Here is a 26,695-nt window from a genome sequence, read left to right as displayed (position 1 = left end):
CACTCTGATAGTCCACAGATTACAGAATGCCTGAAGATGTGCATCGGAAACTACTACTGGTCTTCAAGGGAACGATCAAAGCGTGGACCCTTAGAGACATTACTCCAATGGAGGAAAGTGCGCATGGTGACTGTTGTATTCAATCCCGATGCAATTTCTGTGTTTCATCAACACTCTGATAGTCCACAGATTACAGAATGCCTCCAGATGTGCATCGGATACTACCACTGGTCTTCCAGGGAACGATCAAAGCGTAGAATGTTTGAGACATTACTAACATGGAGGAAAGTGAGCAAGGTGACTGTTGTATTCAATCCCGATGCAATTTCTGTGTTTCATCAACATTTTGAAGGTCCACAGATTACAGAATGCACCGAGATGTGCATCGGAAACTACTACTGGTCTTCAAGGGAACGATCAAAACGTAGACTGTTTGAGACATTACTCCCGTGGAGCAAAGTGCGCATGGTGACTGTTGTATTCAATCCCGATGCAATTTCTGTGTCTCATCAACACTCTGACTGTCCACAGATTACAGAATGACTCCAGATGGGCTTCGGTAACTACTACTGGTCTTCCAGGGAACGATCATAGCGTAGACTGTTTGAGACATTACTCACATGGAGGAAGGTGCGCATGGTGACTGTTGTATTCAATCCCGATGCAATTTCTGTGTTTCATCAACACTCTGATAGTCCGCAGATTACAGAGTGCCTCCAGACGTGCATCGGAAACTACTACAGGTCTTCCAGGGAACGATCAATGCGTAGACTGTTTGAGACATTACTTCTGTGGAGGAAAGTGAGCATGGTGACTGTTGTATTCAATCCCGATGCAATTTCTGTGTTTCATCAACACTCTGACAGCGCACAGATTACAGGATGCCTGCAGATGTGCATCGGAAACTACTACTGGTCTTCCAGGGAACTCAAAGCGTGAAATGTTTGAGACATTACTTCCGTGGAGGAAAGTGCGCATGGTGACTGTTGTAATCAATCCCGATGCAATTTCTGTGTTTCATCAACACTCTGATAGTCCACAGATTACAGAATGCTACCAGATGTGCATCGGAAACTACTACTGCTCTTCCAGGGAACGATCAAAGCGTAGACTGTTTCAGACACTACTCCCATGGAGGAAAGTGCGCATTGTGACTGTTGTATTCAATCCCGATGCATTTTCTGTGTTTCATCAACACTCTGATAGTCCACAGATTACAGAATGCCACCAGTTGCGCATCGGAAATTACTAGTGGTCTTCCAAGGAACGATCAAAGCGTAGACTGTTTGAGACACTACTCCAATGGAGAAAAGTGCACATGGTGACTGTTGTATTCAATCCCGTTGCAATTTCTGTGTTTCATCAACACTCTGATAGTCCACAGACTACAGAATGTCTCCAGATGTGCATCGGAAACTACTACTGGTCTTCCAGGGAACGATCAATACGTAGACTCTTAGAGACATTACTTCCATGGAGGAAAGTGCGCATGGTGACTGTTTGATTCAAACCCGATGCAATTTCTGTGTTTCGTCAACATTCTGATAGTCCACAGATTATAGAATGCCTCCAGATGTGCATTGGAAACTACTACTGGTCTTCCAGGGAACTCAAAGCGTAGACTGTTTGAGACGTTACTCCCATGGAGTAAAGTGCGCATGGTGACTGTTGTATTCAATCCCGATGCAATTTCTTTGTTTCATCAGCACTCTGATAGTCCGCAGATTACAGAATGCCACCAGACGTGCATCGGAAACTACTACTGCTCTTCCATGGAACGATCAAATCGTAGACAGTTAGAGACATTACTCCCATGGAGGAAAGTGCGCATGGTGTCTGTTGTATTCAATCCCGATGGAAATTCTGTGTTTCGTCAACACTCTGATAGTCCACAGATTACAGAATGCTACCAGATGTGCATCGGAAACTACTACTGCTCTTCCAGGGAACGATCAAAGCGTAGACTGTTTCAGACACTACTCCCATGGAGGAAAGTGCGCATTGTGACTGTTGTATTCAATCCCGATGCATTTTCTGTGTTTCATCAACACTCTGGTAGTCCACAGATTACAGAATGCCACCAGTTGCGCATCGGAAACTACTAGTGGTCTTCCAAGGAACGATCAAAGCGTAGACTGTTTGAGACACTACTCCAATGGAGAAAAGTGCGCATGGTGACTGTTGTATTCAATCCCGTTGCCATTTCTGTGTTTCATCAACACTCTGATAGTCCACAGATTACATAATGCCTCAAGATGTGCATCGGAAACTACTACTGGTCTTCCAGGGAACGATCAATACGTAGACCCTTAGAGAAATAACTTCCATGGAGGAAAGTGCGCATGGTGACTGTTTTATTCAATCCCGATGCAATTCCTGTGTTTCATCAACACTCTGACAGTCCACTGATTACAGAATGCCTCCAGATGTGCATCGGAAATTAATACTGGTCTTCCAGGGAACTCAAAGCGTAGACTGTTAGAGACATTACTCACTTGGAGGAAAGTGCGCATGGTGACTGTTGTATTCAATCCCGATGCAATTTCTGTGTTTCATCAACACTCTGATAGTCCATAGATTACAGAATGCGTCCAGATGTGCATCGGAAACTACTACTGGTCTTCCAGGGAACGATCAATACGTAGACTCTTAGAGACATTACTCCCATGGAGGAAAGTGCGCATGGTGACTGTTTTGTTCAAACCCGATGCAATTTCTGTGTTTCATCAACACTCTGATAGTCCACAGATTACAGAATGCCACCAGAAGTGCATCGGAAACTACTTCTGGTCTTCCAGGGAACTATCAAAGCGTAGACTGTTTCAGACACTACTCCCTTGGAGGAAAGTGCGCATGGTGACTGTTGTATTCAATCCCGTTGCAATTTCTGTGTTTCATCAACACTCTGATAGTCCACAGACTACAGAATGTCTCCAGATGTGCATCGGAAACTACTACTGGTCTTCCAGGGAACGATCAATACGTAGACTCTTAGAGACATTACTTCCATGGAGGAAAGTGCGCATGGTGACTGTTTGATTCAAACCCGATGCAATTTCTGTGTTTCGTCAACATTCTGATAGTCCACAGATTACAGAATGCCTCCAGATGTGCATTGGAAACTACTACTGGTCTTCCAGGGAACTCAAAGCGTAGACTGTTTGAGACGTTACTCCCATGGAGTAAAGTGCGCATGGTGACTGTTGTATTCAATCCCGATGCAATTTCTTTGTTTCATCAGCACTCTGATAGTCCGCAGATTACAGAATGCCACCAGACGTGCATCGGAAACTACTACAGCTCTTCCATGGAACGATCAAAACGTAGACAGTTAGAGACATTACTCCCATGGAGGAAAGTGCGCATGGTGTCTGTTGTATTCAATCCCGATGCAAATTCTGTGTTTCGTCAACACTCTGATAGTCCACAGATTACAGAATGCCACCAGTTGTGCATCGGAAACTATTAGTGGTCATCCAGGGAACGATCAAAGCGTAGATTGTTTGAGACATTACTCCCATGGAGGAAAGTGCGCGTGGTGAATGTTGTATTTCATCCCGATGAAATATCTGTGTTTCATCAACACTCTGATAGTCCACAGATTACAGAATGCCTGAAGATGTGCATCGGAAACTACTACTGGTCTTCAAGGGAACGATCAAAGCGTGGACTCTTAGAGACATTACTCCAATGGAGGAAAGTGCGCATGGTGACTGTTGTATTCAATCCCGATGCAATTTCTGTGTTTCATCAACACTCTGATAGTCCACAGATTACAGAATGCCTCCAGATGTGCATCGGATACTACCACTGGTCTTCCAGGGAACGATCAAAGCGTAGAATGTTTGAGACATTACTAACATGGAGGAAAGTGAGCTAGGTGACTGTTGTATTCAATCCCGATGCAATTTCTGTGTTTCATCAACATTTTGAAGGTCCACAGATTACAGAATGCCTCCAGATGTGCATTGGAAACTACTACTGGTGTTCCAGGGAACTCAAAGCGTAGACTGTTTGAGACATTACTCCTGTGGAGCAAAGTGCGCATGGTGACTGTTGTATTCAATCCCGATGCAATTTCTGTGTCTCATCAACACTCTGACTGTCCACAGATTACAGAATGACTCCAGATGGGCTTCGGTAACTACAACTGGTCTTCCAGGGAACGATCATAGCGTAGACTGTTTGAGACATTACTCACATGGAGGAAGGTGCGCATGGTGACTGTTGTATTCAATCCCGATGCAATTTCTGTGTTTCATCAACACTCTGATAGTCCGCAGATTACAGAGTGCCTCCAGACGTGCATCGGAAACTACTACAGGTCTTCCAGGGAACGATCAATGCGTAGACTGTTTGAGACATTACTTCTGTGGAGGAAAGTGAGCATGGTGACTATTGTATTCAATCCCGATGCAATATCTGTGTTTCATCAACACTCTGACAGCGCACAGATTACAGGATGCCTCCAGATGCGCATCGGAAACTACTACTGGTCTTCCAGGGAACTCAAAGCGTGAACTGTTTGAGACATTACTTCCATGGAGGAAAGTGCGCATGGTGACTGTTGTAATCAATCCCGATGCAATTTCTGTGTTTCATCAACACTCTGATAGTCCACAGATTACAGAATGCTACCAGATGTGCATCGGAAACTACTACTGCTCTTCAAGGGAACGATCAAAGCGTAGACTGTTTCAGACACTACTCCCATGGAGGAAAGTGCGCATTGTGACTGTTGTATTCAATCCCGATGCAATTTCTGTGTTCCATCAACACTCTGATAGTCCACAGATTACAGAATGCCACCAGTTGCGCATCGGAAACTACTAGTGGTCTTCCAAGGAACGATCAAAGCATAGACTGTTTGAGACACTACTCCAATGGAGAAAAGTGCACATGGTGACTGTTGTATTCAATCCCGTTGCCATTTCTGTGTTTCATCAACACTCTGATAGTCCACAGATTACATAATGCCTAAAGATGTGCATCGGAAACTACTACTGGTCTTCCAGGAACGATCAATACGTAGACCCTTAGAGAAATTACTTCCATGGAGGAACGTGCGCATGGTGACTGTTTTATTCAAACCCGATGCAATTTCTGTGTTTCGTCAACACTCTGACAGTCCACAGATTACAGAATGCCTTCAGATGTGCATCGGAAACTACTACTGGACTTCTAGGGAACTCAAAGCGTAGACGGTTTGAGACATTACTCCCACGGAGGAAAGTGCGCATGGTGGCTGTTGTATTCAATCCCGATGCAATTTCTGTGTTTCAACAACACTCTGATAGTCCACATTTTACAGAATGCCACCAGATGTGCACCGGAAACTACTTCTGGTCTTCCAGGGAACGATCAAAGCGTAGACTGTTTAAGACACTACTCCCATGGAGGGAAGTGCGCATGGTGACTCTAGTATTCAATCCCGATGCAATTTCTGTGTTTCATCAACACTCTGATAGTCCACAGATTACAGAATGCCTCCAGATGTGCATCGGAAACTACTACTGGTCTTCCAGGGAACGATCAATACGTAGACTCTTAGAGACATTACTTCCATGGAGGAAAGTGCGCATGGTGACTGTTTTATTCAATCCCGATGAAATTTCTGTTTTTCATCAACATTCTGATAGTCCACAGATTACAGAATGCCTCAAGATGTGCATCGGAAACTACTACTGGTCTTCCAGGGAACTCAAAGCGTAGACTGTTTGAGACATTACTCCCATGGAGGAAAGTGCGCATGGTGACTGTTGTATTCAATCCAGATGCAATTTCTGTGTTTCATCAACACTCAGACAGCCCACAGATTACAGAATGCCTCCAGATGTACATCGGAAACTACTACTGGTCTTTCAGGGAACGATTAAAGCGTAAACTGTTTGAGACATTACTCCCATGGAGGAAAGTGCGCGTGGTGAATGTTGTATGTCATCCCGATGAAATTTCTGTGTTTCATCAACACTCTGATAGTCCACAGATTACAGAATGCCTCCAGCTGTGCATCGGAAACTACCACTGGTTTTCCAGGGAACGATCAAAACGTAGAATGTTTGAGACATCACTAACATGGAGGAAAGTGAGCAAGGTGACTGTTGTATTCAATCCCGACGCAATTTCTGCGTTTCATCAACACTTTGAAGGTCCACAGATACCAGAATGCACCCAGATATGCATCGGAAATTACTACTGATCTTCAAGGGAACAATCAAAACGTAGACTGTTTGTGACATTACTCCCGTGGAGCAAAGTGCTTATGGTTACTGTTGTATTCAATCCCGATGCAATTTCTGTGTCTCATCAACACTCTGACTGTCCACAGATTACAGAATGACTCCAGATGGGCTTCGGTAACTACTACTGGTCTTCCAGGGAACGATCAAAGCGTAGAATGTTTGAGACATTACTCCAATGGGAGAAGGATCCCATGGTGACTGTTGTATTCAATCCCAATGCAATTTCTGTGTTTCATCAACACTCTGATAGTCCGCAGATTACAGAATGCCACCAGACGTGCATCGGAAACTACTACTGGTCTTCCAGGGAACGATCAATGCGTAGACTGTTTGAGACATTACTTCTGTGGAGGAAAGTGAGCATGGTGACTGTTGTATTCAATCCCGATGCAATTTCTGTGTTTCATCGACACTCTGATAGTCCACAGATTCCAGAGTGCCTCCAGATGTGCATCGAAAACTACCACTGGTCTTCCAGGGAACGATCAAAGCGTAGAATGTTTGAGACATTACTAACATGGGGGAAAGTGAGCAAGGTGACTGTTGTATTCAATCCCGATGCAATTTCTGTGTTTCATCAACACTTTGAAGGTCCACAGATTGCAGAATGCACCCAGATGTGCATCGGAAACTACTACTGGTCTTCAAGGGAACGATCAAAAGATAGACTGTTTGAGACATTACTCCCGTGAAGCAAAGTGCGCATGGTGACTGATGTATTCAATACCGATGCAATTTCTGTGTCTCATCAACACTCTGATTGTCCACATATTACAGAATGTCTCCAGATGGGCTTCGGTAACTACTACTTGTCTTAAAGGGAACGATCAATGCGTAGACTGTTTGAGACATTACTGCCATGGAGGAAGGTGGCATGGTGACTGTTGTATTCATTCCCGATGCAATTTCCGTGTTTCATCAACACTCTGATAGTCCGCAGTTTACAGAATGCCCCAGACATGCATCGGAAACTACTACTGGCCTTCCAGGGAACAATCAAAGCGTAGACTGTTTGAGACATTACTTCTGTGGAGGAAAGTGAGCATGGTGACTGTTGTATTCAATCCCGATGCAATATCTGTGTTTCATCAACACTCTGATAGTCCACAGATTACAGAATGCTACCAGATGTGCATCGGAAACTACTACAGCTCTTCCAGGAACGATCAAAGCGTAGACTGTTTCAGACACTACTCCCATGGAGGAAAGTGCGCATGGTGACTGTTGTATTCAATCCCGATGCAATTTCTGTGTCTCATCAACACTCTGATTGTCCACAGATTACAGGATGCCTCCAGATGTGCATCGGAAACTACTACTGGTCTTCCGGGGAACGATCAAAGCGTAGACTGTTTGAGACATTACTCCCATGGAGGAAGGTGCGCATGGTGACTGTTGTATTCAATCCCGATGCAATTTCTGTGTTTCATCAACACTCTGATAGTCCGCAGATTACAGAATGCCACCAGACGTGCATCGGAAACTACTACTGGTCTTCCAGGGAACGATCAATGCGTACACTGTTTGAGACATCACTTCAGTGGAGGAAAGTGATCATGGTGACTGTTGTATTCAATCCCGATGCAATTTCTGTGTTTCATCAACACTCTGACAGCCCACAGATTACAGGATGCCTCCAGATGTGCATCGGAAACTACTACTGATCTTCCAGGGAACTCAAAGCGTGAACTGTTTGAGACATTACTCCCATGGAGGAAAGTGCGCATGGTGACTGTTGTATTCAATCCCGATGCAATTTCTGTGTTTCATCAACACTCTGATAGTCCACAGATTACAGAATGCTACCAGATGAGCATCGGAAACTACTACTGCTCTTCCAGGAACGATCAAAGAGTAGACTGTTTCAGACACTACTCCCATGGAGGAAAGTGCGCATTGTGACTGTTTTATTCAATCCCGATGCATTTTCTGTGTTTCATCAACACTCTGATAGGCCACAGATTACAGAATGCCACCAGTTGCGTATCGGAAACTACTAGTGGTCTTCCAAGGTACGATCAAAGCGTAGACTGTTAGAGACATTACTTCTGTGGAGGAAAGTGAGCATGGTGACTGTTGTATTCAATCCCGATGCAATTTCTATGTTTCATCAACACTCTGACAGCCCACAGATTACAGGATGCCTCCAGATGTGCATCGGAAACTACTACTGGACTTCCAGGGAACTCAAAGCGTGAACTGTTTGAGACATTACTCCCATGGAGGAAAGTTTCTGTGTTTCATCAACACTCTGATAGTCCACAGATTACAGAATGCTACCAGATGTGCATCGGAAACTACTACTGCTCTTCCAGGGAACGATCAAAGCGTAGACTGTTTCAGACACTACTCCCATGGAGGAAAGTGCGCATTGTGACTGTTGTATTCAAACTCGATGCATTTTCTGTGTTTCATCAACACTCTGATAGTCCAGAGATTACAGAATGCCACCAGTTGCGCATCGGAAACTACTAGTGGTCTTCCAAGGAACGATCAATACGTAGACCCTTAGAGAGATTACTTCCATGGAGGAAAGTGCGCATGGTGACTGTTTTATTGAAATCCGATGCAATTTCTGTGTTTCGTCAACACTCTGACAGTCCACAGATTACAGAATGCTTCCAGATGTGCATCGGAAACTACCACTGGTCTTCCAGGGAACGATCAAAGCGTAGAATGTTTGAGACATTACTAACATGGAGGAAAGTGTGCATGGTGACTGTTGTATTCAATCCCGATGCAATTTCTGTGTTTCATCAACACTTTGAAGGTCCACAGATTACAGAATGCACCCAAATGTGCATCGGAAACTACTACTGGTCTTCCAGGGAACGATCAAAGCGTAGACTGTTTGGGACATTACTCCCGTGGAGCAAAGGGCGCATGGTGACTGTTGTATTCAATCCCGATGCAATTTCTGTGTCTCATAAAGACTCCGATTGTCCACTGGTTACAGAATGACTCCAGATGGGCTTCGGTAACTACTACTGGTCTTCCAGGGAACGATCAAAGCGTAGACTCTTTGAGACATTACTCCCATGGAGGAAGGTGCGCATTGTGACTTGTATTCAATCCCGATGCAATTTCTGTGTTTCATCAGCACTCTGATAGTCCGCAGATTACAGAATGCCACCAGACGCGCATCGGAAACTACTACTGCTCTTCCATGGAACGATCAAAAGTAGACAGTTAGAGACATTACTCCCATGGAGGACAGTGCGCGTGGTGAATGTTGTATTTCATCCCGATGAAATTTCTGTGTTTCATCAACACTCTGATAGTCCACAGAATTCAGAATGCCATTAGACGTGCATCGGAAACTACTACTGCTCTTCCATGGAACGATCAAACGTAGACAGTTAGAGACATTACTCCCATGGAGGAATGTGCGCATGTTGACTGTTGTATTTAATCCCGATGCAATTTCTGTGTTTCATCAACACTTTGAAAGTCCACAGATTACAGAATGCACCCAAACGTGCATCGGAAACTACTACTGGTCTTCCAGGGAACGATCAAAGCGTAGACTGTTTGAGGCATTACATCCGTGGAGCAAACTGCGCATGGTGACTGTTGTATTCAATCCCGATGCAATTTCTGTGTCTCATCAACACTCTGATTGTCCACAGATTACAGAATGACTCCAGATGGGCTTCGGTAACTACTACTGGTCTTCCAGGGAACGATCAAAGCGTAGACTGTTTGAGACATTACTCCCATGGAGGAAGGTGCGCATGGTGACTTGTATTCAATCTCGATGCAATTTCTGTGTTTCATCAGCACTCTGATAGTCCGCAGAATACAGAATGCCATTAGACGTGCATCGGAAACTACTACTGCTCTTCCATGGAACGATCAAACGTAGACAGTTAGAGACATTACTCCCATGGAGGAAAGTGCGCATGGTGTCTGCTGTATTCAATCCCGATGCAAATTCTGTGTTTCGTCAACACACTGATAGTCCACAGATTACAGAATGCTACCAGATGTGCATCGGAAACTACTACTGCTCTTCTAGGGAACGATCAAAGCGTAGACTGTTTCAGACACTACTCCCATGGAGGAAAGTGCGCATTGTGACTGTTTTATTCAATCCCGATGCATTTTCTGTGTTTCATCAACACTCTGATAGTCCACAGATTACAGAATGCCTCCAGTTGCGCATCGGAAACTACTAGTGGTCTTCCAAGGAACGATCAAAGCGTAGACTGTTTGAGACAGTACTCCCATGGAGAAAAGTGCGCATGGTGACTGTTGTATTCAATCCCGTTGCAATTTCTGTGTTTCATCAACACTCTGATAGTCCACAGAATACATAATGCCTCCAGATGTGCATCGGAAACTACTACTGGTCTTCCAGGGAACGATCAATACGTAGACCCTTAGAGACATTACTTCCATGGAGGAAAGTGCGCATGGTGACTGTTTTATTCAAACCCGATGCAATTTCTGTGTTTCATCAACACTCTGACAGTCTACAGATTACAGAATGCCTCCAGATGTGCATCGGAAACTACTACTGATCTTCCAGGGAACTCAAAGCGTAGACTGTTTGAGACATTACTCCCAAGGAAGAAAGTGCGCATGGTGGCTGTTGTATTCAATCCCGATGCTATTTCTGTGTTTCATCAACACTCTGATAGTCCACAGATTACAGAATGCCTCAAGATGTGCATCGGAAACTACCACTGGTCTTCCAGGGAACGATCAAAGCGTAGAATGTTTGAGACATTACTAACATGGAGGAAAGTGTGCATGGTGACTGTTGTATTCAATCCCGATGCAATTTCTGTGTTTCATCAACACTTTGAAGGTCCACAGATTACAGAATGCACCCAAATGTGCATCGGAAACTACTACTGGTCTTCCAGGGAACGATCAAAGTGTAGACTGTTTGAGACATTACTCCCGTGGAGCAAAGTGCGCATGGTGACTGTTGTATTCAATCCCGATGCAATTTCTGTGTCTCATCAACACTCTGATTGTCCACAGTTTACAGAATTACTCCAGATGGGCTTCGGTAACTACTACTGGTCTTCCAGGTAACGATCAAAGCGTAGACTGTTTAAGACACTACTCCCATGGAGGGAAGTGCGCATGGTGACTGTTGTATTCAATCCCGATGCAATTTCTGTGTTTCATCAACACTCTGATAGTCCACGGATTACAGAATGCCTCCAGATGTGCATCGGAAATTACCACTGGTCTTCCAGGGAACGATCAAAGCGTAGAATGTTTGAGACATTACTAACATGGAGGAAAGTGTGCATGGTGACTGTTGTATTCAATCCCGATGCAATTTCTGTGTTTCATCAACACTTTGAGGGTCCACAGATTACAGAATGCACCCAAATGTGCATCGGAAACTACTACTGGTCTTCCAGGGAACGATCAAAGTGTAGACTGTTTGAGACATTACTCCCGTGGAGCAAAGTGCGCATGGTGACTGTTGTATTCAATCCCGATGCAAATTCTGTGTCTCATCAACACTCTGATAGTCCACATTTTACAGAATGCCACCAGATGTGCATCGGAAACTACTTCTGGTTTTCCAGGGAACGATCAAAGCGTAAACTGTTTAAGAGACTACTCCCATGGAGGGAGGAGCGCATGGTGACTGTTGTATTCAATCCCAATGCAATTTCTGTGTTTCATCAGCACTCTGATAGTCCGCAGATTACAGAATGCCAACAGACGTGCACCGGAAACTACTACTGCTCTTCCATGGAACGATCAAAACGTAGACAGTTAGAGACATTACTCCCATGGAGGAAAGTGCGTGTGGTGAATGTTGTATTTCATCCCCATGAAATTTCTGTGTTTCATCAACACTCTGATAGTCCACAGATTACAGAATGCCTCAAGACGTGCATCGGAAACTACTACTGGTCATCCAGGGAACGATCAAAGCGTAGACTCTTAGAGACATTACTCTCTTGGAGGAAAGTGCGCATGGTGACTGTTGTATTCAATCCCGATGCAATTTCTGTGTTTCATCAACACTCTGATAGTCCACAGATTACATAATGCCTCCAGATGTGCATCGGAAACTATTACTGGTCTTCCAGGGAACGATCAACACGTAGACCCTTAGAGGCATTACTTCCATGGAGGAAAGTGCGCATGGTGACTGTATTATTCAAACCCGATGCAATTTCTGTGTTTCATCAACACTCTGACAGTCCACAGATTACAGAATGCCTCCAGGTGTGCATCGGAAACTACTACTGGTCTTCCAGGGAACTCAAAGCGTAGACTGTTTGAGACATTACTCCCATGGAGGAAAGTGCGCATGGTGGCTGTTGTATTAAATCCCGATGCAATTTCTGTGTTTCATCAACACTCTGATAGTCCACATTTTACAGAATGCCACCAGATGTGCATCGGAAACTATTACTGGTCTTCCAGGGAACGATCAAATCGTAGACTGATTGAGACATTACTCCCGTGGGGGAAAGTTCGCATGGTGACTCTTTTATTCAATCCCGATGCAATTTCTGTGTTTCATCAACACTCTGATAGTCCACAGATTACAGAATGCCTCCAGATGTGCATCGGAAACTACTACTGGTCTTCCAGGGAACTCAACGCGTAGACTGTTTGAGACATTACTCCCATGGAGGAAAGTGCGCATGGTGACTGTTGTATTCAATCCCGATGCAATTTCTGTGTTTCATCAACACTCTGATAGTCCACAGATTACAGAATGCCTCCAGATGTGCATCGGAAACTACTACTGGTCTTCCAGGGAACTCAACGCGTAGACTGTTTGAGACATTACTCCCATGGAGGAAAGTGCGCATGTTGACTGTTGTATTCAATCCCGATGCAATTTCTGTGTTTCATCAACACTCTGATAGTCCACAGATTACTGAATGCCTCCAGATATGCATCGGAAACTACTACTTGTCTTCCAGGGAACGATCAAAGCGTAGACTGTTTGAGACATTACTCCCATGGAGGACAGTGCGCGTTTTGAATATTGTATTTCATCCCGATGAAATTTCTGTGTTTCATCAACACACTGATAGTCCACAGATTACAGAATGCCTCAAGATGTGCATCGGAAACTACTACTGGTCTTCCAGGGAACGATCAAAGCGTAGACACTCAGAGACATTACTCCCATGGAGGAAAGTGTGCATGGTGACTGTTGTATTCAATCCCGTTGCAATTTCTGTGTTTCATCAACACTCTGATTGTCCACAGATTACAGAATGCCTCCATATGTGCATCGGAAACTACCACTGGTCTTCCAGGGAACGATCAAAGCGTAGAATGTTTGAGACATTACTAACATGGAGGAAAGTGTGCATGGTGACTGTTTTATCCAATCCCGATGCAATTTCTGTGTTTCATCAACACTTTGAAGGTCCACAAATTACAGAATGCACCCAAATGTGCATCGGAAACTACTACTGGTCTTCCAGGGAACGATCAAAGCGTAGACTGTTTGAGACATTACTCCCGTGGAGCAAAGTGCGCATGGTGACTGTTGTATTCAATCCCGATGCAATTTCTGTGTCTCATCAACACTCTGATTGTCCACAGATTACAGGATGACCCCACATGGGCTTCGGTAACTACTACTGGTCTTCCAAGGAACGATCAAAGCGTAGAGTATATGAGGCATTACTCCCATGGAGGAAGGTGCGCATGTTGACTGTTGTATTCAATCCCGATGCAATTTCTGTGCTTCATCAGCACTCTGATAGTCCGCAGATTACAGAATGCCACCAGACGTGCATCGGAAACTACTACTGCTCTTCCATCTAACGATCAAAACATAGACAGTTAGAGACATTACTCCCATGGAGGAAAGTGCGTATGGTGTCTGTTGTATTCAATCAGGATGCAAATTCTGTGTTTCGTCAACACTCTGATAGTCCACAGATTACAGAATGCCTCCAGATGTGCATCTTAAACTACCACTGGTCTTGCAGGGAACGATCAAAGCGTAGAATGTTTGAGACAATACTAACATGGAGGAAAGTGTGCATGGTGACTGTTGTATTCAATCTCGATGCAATTTCTGTGTTTCACCAACAACTTTGAAGGTCCACAGATTACAGAATGCCACCAGATAAGCATCGGAAACTACTACTGTCTTCCTGGGAACGATCAAAGCCTAGACTGTTAGAGACATTACTCCCATGAAAGAAAGTGCGCATGGTGACTGTTATATTCAATCCCGATGCAAATTCTGTGTATCGTCACCACTCTGATAGTCCACAGATTACAGAATGCCACCAGTTGTGCATCGGAAACTACTAGTGGTCTTCCAGGGAACGATCAAAGCGTAGACTGTTTGAGACATTACTCCCGTGGAGGAAACTGTGCATGGTGACTGTTGTATTCAATCCCGATGCAATTTCTGTGTTTCATCAACACTCTGATAGTCCACAGATTACAGAATGCCTCCAGATGTGCATCGGAAACTACTACTGGTCTTCCAGGGAAATCAAAGCGTAGACTATTTGAGACATTACTACCATGGATTAAAGTGCGCATGGTGACTGTTGTATTCAATCCCGATGCATTTTCTGTGTTTCATCAACACTCTGATAGTCCACAGATTACTGAATGCCTCCAGATGTGCATCGGAAACTACTACTGGTCTTCCAGGGAACTCAACGCGTAGACTGTTTGAGACATTACTCCCACGGAGGAAAGTGCGCATGGTGACTGTTGTATTCAATCCTGATGCAATTTCTGTGTTTCATCAACACTCTGATAGTCCACAGATTACAGAATGCCTCCAGATGTGCATCGGAAACTACTACTGGTCTTCCAGGGAACTCAACGCGTAGACTGTTTGAGACATTACTCCCATGGAGGAAAGTGCGCATGGTGACTGTTGTATTCAATCCCGATGCAATTTCTGTGTTTCATCAACACTCTGATAGTCCACAGATTACTGAATGCCTCCAGATATGCATCGGAAACTACTACTGGTCTTCCAGGGAACGATCAAAGCGTAGACTGTTTGAGACATTACTCCCATGGAGGACAGTGCGCGTGGTGAATGTTGTATTTCATCCCGATGAAATTTCTGTGTTTCATCAACACACTGATAGTCCACAGATTACAGAATGCCTCAAGATGTGCATCGGAAACTACTACTGGTCTTCCAGGGAACGATCAAAGCGTAGACACTTAGAGACATTACTCCCATGGAGGAAAGTGCGCATGGTGACTGTTGTATTCAATCCCGTTGCAATTTCTGTGTTTCATCAACACGCTGACTGTCCACAGATTACGGAATGCCTCCATATGTGCATCGGAAACTACCACTGGTCTTCCAGGGAACGATCAAAGAATAGAATGTTTGAGACATTACTAACATGGAGGAAAGTGTGCATTATGACTGTTGTATTCAATCCCGATGCGATTTCTGTGTTTCATCAACACTTTGAAGGTCCACAGATTACAGAATGCACCCAAATGTGCATCGGAAATTACTACTGGTCTTCCAGGGAACGATCAAAGCGTAGACTGTTTGAGACATTACTCCCGTGGAGCAAAGTGCGCATGGTGACTGTTGTATTCAATCCCGATGCAATTTCTGTGTCTCATCAACACTCTGATTGTCCACAGATTACAGAATGACTAAAGATGGGCTTCGGTAACTACTACTGGTCTTCCAGGGAACGATCAAAACATAGACAGTTAGAGACATTACTCCCATGGAGGAAAGTGCGTATGGTGTCTGTTGTATTCAATCAGGATGCAAATTCTGTGTTTCGTCAACACTCTGATAGTCCACAGATTACAGAATGCCTCCAGATGTGCATCTTAAACTACTACTGGTCTTCCAGGGAACGATCAATACGTAGACTCATAGAGACATTACTCCCATGGAGGAAATTGCGCATGGTAAATGTTTTATTCAAACCCGATGCAATTTATGTGTTTCATCAACACTCTGATAGTCCACAGATTACAGAATGCCTCCAGATGTGCATCGGAAACTACTACTGGTCTTCCAGGGAACTCAAAGCGTAGACTGTTTGAGACATTACTCCCATGGAGGAAAGTGCGCATGGTGACTGTTGTATTCAATCCCGATGCAATTTCTGTGTTTCATCAACACTCTGATAGTCCAAAGATTACAGAATTCCAACAGATGTGCATCGGAAACTACTTCTGGTCTTCCGGGGAACGATCAAAGCGTAGACTATTGAAGACACTACTCCCATGGAGGAAAGTGCGCATGGTGACTGTTGCATTCAATCGCGATGCAATTTCTGTGTTTCATCAACACTCTGACAGCTCACAGATTACAGAATGCCTCCAGATGTGTATCGGAAACTACTACTGGTCTTCCAGGTAACGACTAAAGCGTAAAATGTTTGAGACATTACTCCCATGGAGGAAAGTGCGCGTGGTGAATGTTGTATTTCATCCCGATGAAATTTCTGTGTTTCATCAACACTTTGAAGGTCCACATATTACAGAATGCCTCCAGATGTGCATCGGAAACTACTACTGGTCTTCCAGGGAACTCAACGCGTAGACTGTTTGAGACATTACTCTCATGGAGGAAAGTGCGCATGGTGACTGTTGTATTCAATCCCGATGCAATTTCTGTGCTTCATCAACACTCTGATAGTCCACAGATTACAGAATGCCTCCAGATGTGCATCGGAAACTACTACTGGTCTATCAGGGAACTCAAAGCGTAGACTGTTTGAGACATTACTCCCATGGATTAAAGTGCGCATGGTGATTGTTGTATTTCATCCCGATGAAATTTCTGTGTTTCATCAACACACTGATAGTCCACAGATTACAGAATGAATCAAGATGTGCATCGGAAACTACTACTGGTCTTCCAGGGAACGATCAAAGCGTAGACACATAGAGACATTACTCCCATGGAGGAAAGTGCGCATGGTGACTGTTGTATTAAATCCCGATGCAATTTCTGTGTTTCATCAACACTCTGATAGTCCACAGATTACAGAATGCCTTCATATGTGCATCGGAAACTACCACTGGTCTTCCAGGGAACGATCAAAGCCTAGAATGTTTGAGACATTACTAACATGGAGGAAAGTGTGCATGGTGACTGTTGTATTCTATCCCGATGCAATTTCTGTGTTTCATCAACACTTTGAAGGTCCACAGATTACAGAATGCACCCAAATGTGCATCGGAAACTACTACTGGTCGTCCAGGGAACGATCAAAGCGTAGACTGTTTGAGACATTACTCCCATGGAGCAAAGTGCGCATGGTGACTGTTGTATTCAATCCCGATGCAATTTCTGTGTCTCATCAACACTCTGATTGTCCACAGATTACAGAATGACTCCAGATGGGCTTCGGTAACTACTACTGGTCTTCCAGGGAACGATCAAAGCGTAGAGTGTATGAGACATTACTCCCATGGAGGAAGGTGCGCATGGTGACTGTTGTATTCAATCCCGATGCAATATCTGTGTTTCATCAGCACTCTGATAGTCCGCAGATTACAGAATGCCACCAGACGTGCATCGGAAACTACTACTGCTCTTCCAGGGAACGATCAAAGAGTAGACTGTTTAAGACACTACTCCCATGGTGGAAATTGCGCATGGTGACAGTTGTATTCTATCCCGAAGCAATTTCTGTGTTTCATCAACACTCTGATAGTCCACAGATTACAGAATGCCTCCAGATGTACATCGGAAACTACCACTGGTCTTCCAGGGAACGATCAAAGCGTAGAATGTTAGAGACAATACTAACATGGAGGAAAGTGCGCATGGTGACTGTTGTATTCAATCCCTATGCAATTTCTGTGTTTCATCAACACTCTGATAGTCCACAGATTACAGAATGCCTCCAGATGTGCATCTTAAACTACTACTGGTCTTCCAGGGAACGATCAATACGTAGACTCATAGAGACATTACTCCCATGGAGGAAATTGCGCATGGTGAATGTTTTATTCAAACCCGATTCAATTTATGTGATTCATCAACACTCTGATAGTCCACAGATTACAGAATGCTTCCAGATGTGCATCGGAAACTACCACTGGTCTTCCAGGGAACTCAAAGCGTAGACTGTTTGAGACATTACTCCCATGGAGGAAAGTGCGCATGGTGACTGTTGTATTCAATCCCGATGCAATTTCTGTGTTTCATCAACACTCTGATAGTCCACAGATTACAGAATTCCACCAGATGTGCATCGGAAACTACTTCTGGTCTTCCAGGGAACGATCAAAGCGTAGACTATTGAAGACACTACTCCCATGGAGGAAAGTGCGCATGGTGACTGTTGCATTCAATCGCGATGCAATTTCTGTGTTTCATCAACACTCTGACAGCTCACAGATTACAGAATGCCTCCAGATGTGCATCGGAAACTACTACTGGTCTTCCAGGTAACTATTAAAGCGTAAACTGTTTGAGACATTACTCCCATGGAGGAAAGTGCGCGTGGTAAATGTTGTATTTCATCCCGATGAAATAACTGTGTTTCATCAACACTTTGGAGGTCCACAGATTACAGAATGCATCCAGATGTGCATCGGAAACTACTACTTGTCTTCCAGGGAACTATCAAATCGTAGACTGTTTGAGACACTACTGCCATGGAGGAAAGTGCGCATGGTGACTGTTGTATTCAATCCCGATGCAATTTCTGTGTTTCATCAACACCCTCATAGTCCACAGATTACAGAATGCCACCAGATGTGCATCGGAAACTACTTCTGGTCTTCCAGGGAACTATCAAATCGTAGACTGTTTGAGAGATTACTAACATGGAGGAAAAAGCGCATGGTGACTGTTGTATTCAATCCCGATGCAATTTCTGTACTTCATCAACACTCTGATAGTCAACAGATTACAGAATGCCACCAGATGTGCATCGGAAACTACTTCTGGTCTTCCAGGGAACTATCAAAGCGTAGACTGTTTGAGATACTACTCCAATGGAGGAAAGTGTGCATGGTGACTGTTGTATTCAATCTCGATGCAATTTCTGTGTTTCGTCAACTACTTTGAAGGTCCACAGATTACAGAATGCCACCAGATAAGCATCGGAAACTACTACTACTGTCTTCCTGGGAACGATCAAAGCGTAGACTGTTTGAGACATTACTCCCGTGGAGGAAACTGTGCATGGTGACTGTTGTATTCAATCCCAATGCAATTTCTGTGTTTCATCAACACTCTGATAGTCCACAGATTACAGAATGCCTCCAGATGTGCATCGGAAACTACTACTGGTCTTCCAGGGAAATCAAAGCGTAGACTATTTGAGACATTACTACCATGGATTAAATTGCGCATGGTGACTGTTGTATTCAATCCCGATGCAATTTCTGTGTTTCATCAACACTCTGATAGTCCACAGATTACTGAATGACTCCAGATATGCATCGGAAACTACTACTGGTCTTCCAGGGAACGATCAAAGCGTAGACTGTTTGAGACGTTACTCCCATGGAGGACAGTGCGCGTGGTGAATGTTGTATTCAATCCCGATGCAATTTCTGTGTTTCATCAACACTCTGATAGTCCACAGATTACTGAATGCCTCCAGATGTGCATCGGAAACTACTACTGGTCTTCCAGGGAACTCAACGCGTAGACTGTTTGAGACATTACTCCCATGGAGGAAAGTGCGCATGGTGACTGTTGTATTTAATCCCGATGCAATTTCTGTGTTTCATCAACACTCTGATAGTCCACAGATTACAGAATGCCTCCAGATGTGCATCGGAAACTACTACTGGTCTTCCAGGGAACTCAACGCGTAGACTGTTTGAGACATTACTCCCATGGAGGAAAGTGCGCATGGTGACTGTTGTATTCAATCCCGATGCAATTTCTGTGTTTCATCAACACTCTGATAGTCCACAGATTACTGAATGCCTCCAGATATGCATCGGAAACTACTACTGGTCTTCCAGGGAACGACCAAAGCGTAGAATGTCTGAGACATTACTCCCATGGAGGACAGTGCGCGTGGTAAATGTTGTATTTCATCCCGATGAAATTTCTGTGTTTCATCAACACACTGATAGTCCACAGATTACAGAATGCCTCCAGATGTGCATCGGAAACTACTACTGGTCTTCCAGGGAACGATCAAAGCGTAGACACTTAGAGACATTACTCCCATGGAGGAAAGTGCGCATGGTGACTGTTGTATTCAATCCCGTTGCAATTTCTGTGTTTCATCAACACTCTGATTGTCCACAGATTACAGAATGCCTCCATATGTGCATCGGAAACTACCACTGGTCTTCCAGGGAACGATCAAAGCGTAGAATGTTTGAGACATTACTAACATGGAGGAAAGTGTGCATGGTGACTGTTGTATTCAATCCCAATGCAATTTCTGTGTTTCATCAACACTTTGAAGGTCCACAGATTACAGAATGCACCCAAATGTGCATCGGAAACTACTACTGGTCTTCCAGGGAACGATCAAAGCGTAGACTGTTTGAGACATTACTCCCGTGGAGCAAAGTGCGCATGGTGACTTTTGTATTCAATCCCGATGCAATTTCTGTGTCTCATCAACACTCTGATTGTCCACAGATTACAGAATGACTCCAGATGGGCTTCGGTAACTACTACTGGTCTTCCAGGGAACGATCAAAGCGTAGAGTATATGAGGCATTACTCCCATGGAGGAAGGTGCGCATGGTGACTGTTGTATTCAATCCCGATGCAATTTCTGTGCTTCATCAGCACTCTGATAGTCCGCAGATTACAGAATGCCACCAGACGTGCATCGGAAAGTACTACTGCTCTTCCATGGAACGATCAAAACATAGACAGTTAGAGACATTACTCCCATGGAGGAAAGTGCGTATGGTGTCTGTTGTATTCAATCAGGATGCAAATTCTGTGTTTCGTCAACACTCTGATAGTCCACAGATTACAGAATGCCTCCAGATGTGCATCTTAAACTACTACTGGTCTTCCAGGGAACGATCAATACGTAGACTCATAGAGACATTACTCCCATGGAGGAAATTGCGCATGGTGAATGTTTTATTCAAACCCGATGCAATTTATGTGTTTCATCAACACTCTGATAGTCCACAGATTACAGAATGCCTCCAGATGTGCATCGGAAACTACTACTGGTCTTCCAGGGAACTCAAAGCGTAGACTGTTTGAGACATTACTCCCATGGAGGAAAGTGCGCATGGTGACTGTTGTATTCAATCCCGATGCAATTTCTGTGTTTCATCAACACTCTGATAGTCCACAGATTACAGAATTCCACCAGATGTGCATCGGAAACTTCTTCTGGTCTTCCAGGGAACGATCAAAGCGTAGACTATTGAAGACACTACTCCCATGGAGGAAAGTGCGCATGGTGACTGTTGCATTCAATCGCGATGCAATTTCTGTGTTTCATCAACACTCTGACAGCTCACAGATTACAGAATGCCTCCGGATGTGTATCGGAAACTACTACTGGTCTTCCAGGTAACGATTAAAGCGTAAAATGTTTGAGACATTACTCCCATGGAGGAAAGTGCGCGTGGTGAATGTTGTATTTCATCCCGATGAAATTTCTGTGTTTCATCAACACTTTGAAGGTCCACATATTACAGAATGCCTCCAGATGTGCATCGGAAACTACTACTGGTCTTCCAGGGAACTCAACGCGTAGACTGTTTGAGACATTACTCTCATGGAGGAAAGTGCGCATGGTGACTGTTGTATTCAATCCCGATGCAATTTCTGTGTTTCATCAACACTCTGATAGTCCCCAGATTACTGAATGCCTCCAGATGTGCATCGGAAACTACTACTGGTCTTCCAGGGAACTCAAAGCGTAGACTGTTTGAGACATTACTCCCATGGATTAAAGTGCGCATGGTGATTGTTGTATTTCATCCCGATGAAATTTCTGTGTTGCATCAACACACTGATAGTCCACAGATTACAGAATGAATCAAGATGTGCATCGGAAACTACTACTGGTCTTCCAGGGAACGATCAAAGCGTAGACACTTAGAGACATTACTCCCATGGAGGAAAGTGCGCATGGTGACTGCTGTATTAAATCCCGATGCAATTTCTGTGTTTCATCAACACTCTGATAGTCCACAGATTACAGAATGCCTCCATATGTGCATCGGAAACTACCACTGGTCTTCCAGGGAACGATCAAAGCCTAGAATGTTTGAGACATTACTAACATGGAGGAAAGTGTGCATGGTGACTGTTGTATTCAATCCCGATGCAATTTCTGTGTTTCATCAACACTTTGAAGGTCCACAGATTACAGAATGCACCCAAATGTGCATCGGAAACTACTACTGGTCGTCCAGGGAACGATCAAAGCGTAGACTGTTTGAGACATTACTCCCGTGGAGCAAAGTGCGCATGGTGACTGTTGTATTCAATCCCGATGCAATTTCTGGGTCTCATCAACAATCTGATTGTCCACAGATTACAGCATGACTCCAGATGGGCTTCGGTAACTACTACTGGTCTTCCAGGGAACGATCAAAGCGTAGAGTGTATGAGACATTACTCCCATGGAGGAAGGTGCGCATGGTGACTGTTGTATTCAATCCCGATGCAATTTCTGTGTTTCATCAGCACTCTGATAGTCCGCAGATTACAGAATGCCACCAGACGTGCATCGGAAACTACTACTGCTCTTCCATGGAACGATCAAAACGTAGACAGTTAGAGACATTACTCCCTTGGAGGAAAGTGCGTATGGTGTCTGTTGTATTCTATCAGGATGCAAATTCTGTATTTCGTCAACACTCTGAAAGTCCACAGATTACAGAATGCCACCAGTTGTGCATCGTAAACTATTAGAGGTCTTCCAGGGAACGATCAAAGCGTAGACTGTTTGAGACATTACTCCCGTGTAGGAAACTGCGCATGGTGACTGTTGTATTCAATCCCGATGCAATTTCTGTGTTTCATCAACACTCTGATGGTCCACAGATTACAGAATGCCACCAGATGTGCATCGGAAACTACTTCTGGTCTCCCAGGGAACTATCAAAGTGTAGACTGTTTGAGACACTACTCCCATGGAGGAAAGTGCGCATGGTGACTGTCGTATTCAATCCCGATGCAATTTCTGTGTTTCATCAATACTCTGATAGTCCACAGATTACAGAATGCCTCCAGATGTGCATCGGAAACTACTACTTGTCTTCTAGGGAACGATCAATACGTAGACTCTTAGAGACATTACTCCCATGGAGGAAAGTGCACATGGTGACTGTTTTATTCAAACCCGATGCAATTTCTGTGTTTCATCAACACTCTGATAGTCCACAGATTACAGAATACCTCCATATGTCCATCGGAAACTACTACTGGTCTTCCAGGGAACTCAAAGCGTAGACTGTTTGAGACATTACACCCATGGAGGAAAGTGCGCATTGTGACTGTTGTATTCAATCCCTATGCAATTTCTGTGTTTCATCAACACTCTGATAGTCCACAGATTACAGAATGCCACCAGATGTGCATCGGAAGCTACTTCTGGTCTTCCAGGGAACGATCAAAGAGTAGACTGTTTAAGACACTACTCCCATGGTGGAAATTGCGCACGGTGACAGTTGTATTCTATCCCGAAGCAATTTCTGTGTTTCATCAACACTCTGACAGACCACAGATTACAGCATGCCTCAAGATGTGCATCGGAAACTACTACTGGTCTTCCAGGGAACGATCAAAGCGTAGACTCTTAGAGACATTACTCCCATGGAGGAAAGTGCGCATGGTGACTGTTGTATTCAATCCCGATGCAATTTCTGTGTTTCATCAACACTCTGATAGTCCACAGATTACAGAATGCCTCCAGATGTACATCGGAAACTACCACTGGTCTTCCAGGGAACGATCAAAGCGTAGAATGTTTGAGACAATACTAACATGGAGGAAAGTGCGCATGGTGACTGTTGTATTCAATCCCCATGCAATTTCTGTGTTTCATCAACAACTTTTAAGGTCCACAGATTACAGAATGCCACCAGATGTGCATCGGAAACTACTTCTGGTCTTCCAGGGAACTATCAAAGCGTAGACTGTTTGAGATACTACTCCCATGGAGGAAAGTACGCATGGTGACTGTTGTATTCAATCCCGATGCAATTTCTGTGTATCATCAACACTCTGATAGTCCACAGATTACAGAATGCCTCCAGATGTGCATCTTAAACTACTACTGGTCTTCCAGGGAACGATCAATACGTAGACTCATAGAGACATTACTGACATGGAGGAAATTGCGCATGGTGAATGTTTTATTCAAACCCGATGCAATTTATGTGATTCATCAACACTCTGATAGTCCACAGATTACAGAATGCATCCAGATGTGCATCGGAAACTACTACTGCTCTTCCAGGGAACTCAAAGCGTAGACTGTTTGAGACGTTACTCCCATGGAGGAAAGTGCGCATGGTGACTGTTGTATTCAATCCCGATGCAATTTCTGTGTTTCATCAACACTCTGATAGTCCACAGATTACAGAATTTCACCAGATGTGCATCGGAAACTACTTCTGGTCTTCCAGGGAACGATCAAAGCGTAGACTATTGAAGACACTACTCCCATGGAGGAAAGTGCGCATGGTGACTGTTGCATTCAATCGCGATGCAATTTCTGTGTTTCATCAACACTCGGACAGCTCACAGATTACAGAATGCCTCCAGATGTGCATCGGAAACTACTACTGGTCTTCCAGGTAACTATTAAAGCGTAAACTGTTTGAGACATTACTCCCATGGAGGAAAGTGCGCGTGGTGAATGTTGTATTTCATCCCGATGAAATAACTGTGTTTCATCAACACTTTGAAGGTCCACAGATTACAGAATGCATCCAGATGTGCATCGGAAACTACTACTTATCTTCCAGGGAACTATCAAATCGTAGACTGTTTGAGACACTACTGCCATGGAGGAAAGTGCGCATGGTGACTGTTGTATTCAATCCCGATGCAATTTCTGTGTTTCATCAACACTCTCATAGTCCACAGATTACAGAATGCCACCAGATGTGCATCGGAAACTACTTCTGGTCTTCCAGGGAACTATCAAATCGTAGACTGTTTGAGAGATTACTAACATGGAGGAAAAAGCGCATGGTGACTGTTGTATTCAATCCCGATGCAATGTCAGTACTTCATCAACACTCTGATAGTCAACAGATTACAGAATGCCACCAGATGTGCATCGGAAACTACTTCTGGTCTTCCAGGGAACTATCAAAGCGTAGACTGTTTGAGATACTACTCACATGGAGGAAAGTGCGCATGGTGACTGTTGTATTCAATCCCGATGCAATTTCTGTGTTTCATCAACACTATGATAGTCCACAGATTTCAGAATGCCTCCAGATGTGCATCGGAAACTACTACTGGTCTTCCAGGGAAATCAAAGCGTAGACTATTTCAGACATTACTACCATGGATTAAAGTGCGCATGGTGACTGTTGTATACAATCCAGATGCAATTTCTGTGTTTCATCAACACTCTGATAGTCCACAGATTACAGAATGACACCAGATGTGCATCGGAAACTACTTCTGGTCTTCCAGGGAACTACCAAAGCGTAGACTGTTTGAGATACTACTCCCATGGAGGAAAGTGCGCATGGTGACTGTTGTATTCAATCCCGATGCAATTTCTGTGTTTCATCAACACTCTGATAGTCCACAGATTACAGAATGCCTCCAGATGTGCATCTTAAACTACTACTGGTCTTCCAGGGAACGATCAATACGTAGACTCATAGAGACATTACTCCCATGGAGGAAATTGCGCATGGTGAATGTTTTATTCAAACCCGATGCAATTTATGTGTTTCATCAACACTCTGATAGTCCACAGATTACAGAATGCTTCCAGATGTGCATCGGAAACTACTACTGGTCTTCCAGGGAACTCAAAGCGTAGACTGTTTGAGACATTACTCCCATGGAGGAAAGTGCGCATGGTGACTGTTGTATTCAATCCCGATGCAATTTCTGTGTTTCATCAACACTCAGATAGTCCACAGATTACAGAATGCCACCAGATGTGCACCGGAAACTATTTCTGGCCTTCCAGGGAACTATCAAAAAAGTAGACTGTTTGACACACTACTCCCATATAGGAAAGTGCGCATGGTGACTGTTGTATTCAATCCCGATGCAATTTCTGTGTTTCATCAACACTCTGATAGTCCACAGATTACAGAATGCCTCCAGATATGCATCGGAAACTACTACTGGTCTTCCAGGTAACTATTAAAGCGTAAACTGTTTGAGACATTACTCCCATGGAGGAAAGTGCGCGTGGTGAATGTTGTATTTCATCCCGATGAAATAACTGTGTTTCATCAACACTTTGAAGGTCCACAGATTACAGAATGCATCCAGATGTGCATCGGAAACTACTACTTGTCTTCCAGGGAACGATCAATACGTAGACTCATAGAGACATTACTCCCATGGAGGAAATTGCGCA

This window comes from Schistocerca gregaria, chromosome 10 (genome assembly GCF_023897955.1).
Source record: "Schistocerca gregaria isolate iqSchGreg1 chromosome 10, iqSchGreg1.2, whole genome shotgun sequence".
Classification (NCBI taxonomy): domain Eukaryota; kingdom Metazoa; phylum Arthropoda; class Insecta; order Orthoptera; family Acrididae; genus Schistocerca; species Schistocerca gregaria.
Note: the sequence above shows the minus strand (reverse complement) of the source record.